This window comes from Sorghum bicolor, chromosome 7, assembly GCF_000003195.3.
Source record: "Sorghum bicolor cultivar BTx623 chromosome 7, Sorghum_bicolor_NCBIv3, whole genome shotgun sequence".
Classification (NCBI taxonomy): Eukaryota; Viridiplantae; Streptophyta; class Magnoliopsida; order Poales; family Poaceae; genus Sorghum; species Sorghum bicolor.
Window position 1 is genome coordinate 17,282,841 of NC_012876.2, and position 4,044 is coordinate 17,286,884.

Below are 4,044 nucleotides of genomic sequence, written 5' to 3' on the forward strand. Positions count from 1 at the left end.
CTTGAATATGTCATAATCATTGTTCGCTCTTCTCTAACCTTTACTTGAGAATGAGCAAAGACTCAAGTGTGGGGGTTATTGATGGTAATTATACCATATTTTCTACTAACATAACCGTCAACCAAACACTCATTACGGGGAAGAAACAACTAAACAAGTAGTGATATAGGTACAAATAACCTAGTTCCACATGTACATATCATTATTTGGTTGTAGGTACTAGAACAATTACTTTTTAGGGTCTACAAGCCTAAAAGGGATGAAGTAGCAACAATCAAGAAATAGAAGTTGACTACATAAACATCAGTTCCATGGAAGCAAGGAGCAATGTGCAAAGACTAACATTCTGGGGCCACAAAGAGAGCGTCACCTGACCCCTATCCTATGGGCCTAGACCATGCTCAGCTGGCACTATCCATGTGAAGTACTTCAATCCCAATCTCCACCCTTGGATCACAAGTATGCTTGAAATCAATGTCGAAAGATCAAAGCACATGGATCCATGGTCCCACAACAAAAGAACTGATGTGACAACAATTCAATCAATACCTAGGTTAGACTCCATGACATGTGGGGACACCCACCTTGGGGCCCACCTATAAATTGAGGGGGTCAGCCAACCCCCACCTTGGGAGCTTGAAAGCTCAGCTTCCTCCCACTGACTTCATGCGTGCAATTGTGCACTTGGTAAATCCTAGGCATCCATCCACAGTCAGTTAAAGGCCGGTTCATCCAAGGGTTAAGGTGAAAAGCACACAGATTGATGACATGGTGCTACTCTATCTCCCCCTATAAATACCCCCCACAGGCCTTCACTTTAGAGCATGTATCTTAGGAGGAAATACTATTTTAGTAGCTTTAGTACATGTATGGAGGGAAGAGAATGTGGAGTCTCCAAGGAGGAGTCCCGATCTGTCGAGAGTCTTCTCCAATGTATGCCTCAGCGGATGCAAATCTTCTTGTAAGTTTTACATCTGAGTCCATCTAGTATTTAATATTCTAGTTTGGTACTTTAAGTATATAGTCTTCTTACTGGCATAGTACTTTGATTATTGAAGTGCTCAACACTTTAGCTAAGCTTAGAGTAGTGAGATTTGTATAGATGTGGTGTCTAGACTACATCTTACCAGTGTGAGCTTTTTGTCGCACTGCAAGACACGCTAGCGTAAGGGGTGACAGGCCTTGCTAGTGTTTAGAGTTCCTCGTATGTGTTGTTAGGCAAGTTGTCCATAATAGCGGGGCTGAGCAGGGTAGTCGCCTTAGTATGGGTTTCGTCTCCTACTATTTCAACTATCGCCCCTAGTAAGGGAGGAGGTGATAAACCTCGTTATACTTGGAATACTTAATCCTAAACCCTTCAATCATCACCTAACGATCTTGAACCTAGTTGAACCACTTCATGTTCCCTATGGAAATCACGATACCTATAATACTCCCAATGAAGGCTACATTGACTACCGTACGCTTACGGTATATCCGTTTGCCACTTCTAGCGTCAACACTGTTCACCCCACTATGTGGCACTTATGTATTCTTCTTCAGCTCTTGTGGAAATTAATTTGATCTCTTCCATCAAAGCTCTTTTATCCTTCTGTAATTGTCCCCTAATATTAGTACCCCATCCTTTACAAAAATTTCTAATATGTTTTTTAACTCTCTTCCAATAATCCTGAATTTCTTCACTTTCTCTATTTGGCCATCTATTCACTAGCTTCTTTTGGAACCCCACTCTTTAGCCCTCCTAAGCTGGAGTAACAAGCACCCGCAAGATTTTATTGAGTTAACATCAAATTTAAAGGAATCCATATGCTCTATAGTCACAAGTGAGCGTGTAGTGAAGTATCTTGGATGAAAAAGTGACCCAAAGAGTAGTTATAAATGTCAAAAAATTATACAACTTTGTAGTTGAAATATTTTTTATTTGAAATCATCTATCTAACAAAAAGTTACATCTGAATTCTCACATTTGAAATTTTAGTTTCTCAAACAACCTTGGATGTAGAAACGACCAAAACAAATGTTATAGGTCTCAAAATGTTATGCAACTTTGTAGGTGACAACCTTTTTATTTGAAATCTTCTATCTAATGAAAATTACATTTGAATTTTCTCACATTTAAAATTTAAATTCTTCAAACAACCTAGGCTGGAGAATTGACCTAAACCAAAGGTTTAGATTTGAAAAGTTATAAAATTTTGTAGTCGATATCTTTTTGATTGAATTTATTTAGGATCTCAAGTACTTATTTTAAAGGTAGACATAAATTGGGGAGGACGAATATCCCAAATGAACATAAGTGTCTTTTGGGTGGAGTGGATAAGGATGAACTTACAAAGCCTGTGGTCATGGTTTCGTGTGCTAGCGGCCACAAAGCGCACTTGACTTTTGACAGTGCACACATGTAGTTGTTTAGTGGGGTCTCTCCTAGTACTTTTTTTTCCTATTTTTCAACTTGAAATTTGTTTTCTGAAAAACCTTATTACCAGTTTCCCACAAACAGTTTAGGGTTTTTGAACCGGCAGTTGTCGGGTACCAATATCATGGTCTCTTAAGCAAGGGAGATAATATGAATTAGCCTTAAACCCCCTAGAAAGTGCCAGGATGGGATCGTAGTCTCATCCGACCACTGGGGAGGTTTCCACTGCCCGATGGCTATAGCGTGCGCCCTGTTGACGGTCCTTAAGTACTAAATTTAACCATCAACTAAACATGGAAAAGGATCAATATGCACAAAACATCTAGAATTAGGGTTTTATCTGACAGAACTCCACGAGCTTTGGTGTTTGTCTACTTCTGCAGGGGGTTATCAGAAAATATGAAGAGAAGGCCCACATGTTAGGTTTACAACGAGATAATTACATGCCGCGCAAATTTCCTTAATCTAGAAGAGTCCAGAAGCCACGGGAACGAACGGGAGGCCAAACGGGACCGGGGGCAAGGCGCCCGCCCAACCCCCTTGGGCGCCCGCCCATCTGCAGCAGCCAATCAGGCTCCGTCTCCTGGATCGTGCACCACCTCCTTTAATCTTCAAGAATAACCGTGCGATTAATGTCGGTTTGATCCGACGGCCCAAATTCATCTGAGGGGGCTATATAAGCAAGGCCTCTCCACCCCAGGGGAAGAGGAGAAATCATTATCAGAGGAAGCCATCAAAGTTTGGGTTTAGGAACTTCTCTCCCGCAGAGAATTAGAATTAGCTACTCCCTAATCTTTCAAGTTCTATAGGATTGATTAGATAGAATTAGAGAAGTAGAGCCTAGCGCTCTAGATTTTGGATCTTCATCAATAAAGATTGGTATTATTCATATCTTTCTCTACTACTTTATTCTAATTGCATTACGCCTCTATTTATTATGTTCTTAGTTTGCTCTAGTTCTATATTTGATATAGTTATGATTGATAATGAGTTTATGTATAAGTTTGCAAAGCGCTTAGCTCTTGACTCGAGGGAGTTAAGTGGTAGATCATATGTGGGCGTGGTGCTTAGATATTATTTACCTGCAAATGTATCCTATTGGCCGGGTCTTGTGGTAGTTCGCGATGGTGACAGCTTCGTTGATTCTTATATAGTCCATCCTCCGTTGATAGGACCAGCAGAATTTGTATTGCGAAGTAAGTCTTGCTATGTTCTGATTTACTTTAGCAATGTTCCTTATACATGAATAAAGAGTCTTTTATGCTATATATGATCTTGTAGATAACTAGAGTAGATTGTGACTTACTCCCTCCGTCCTAGGATAGAAGGCACAACTCTAAAATTACAAAGACCAAGATGTCCATTAATTAGCGCATGCTCCCAGTAATGTCCGCTTCGTTTCCATCACAGGATAACTGCATGAAACGTAGTTCTGTCACGACCGTTAGACCCAGCCCACGGTCGTTCTACTGCATGCAAGTACAACTCCGGTGCATATACTGCTGGGTTGACGGACTGGCCACCGAGAGTAACGGCGATATTCCAGTAGAAGGCGGGTGGTACGATGTCAAGCAGTAAATAGGAACGCAGAGCGACGGCGCATGCGGAGCCGAGGAGTCGAGCGCCTT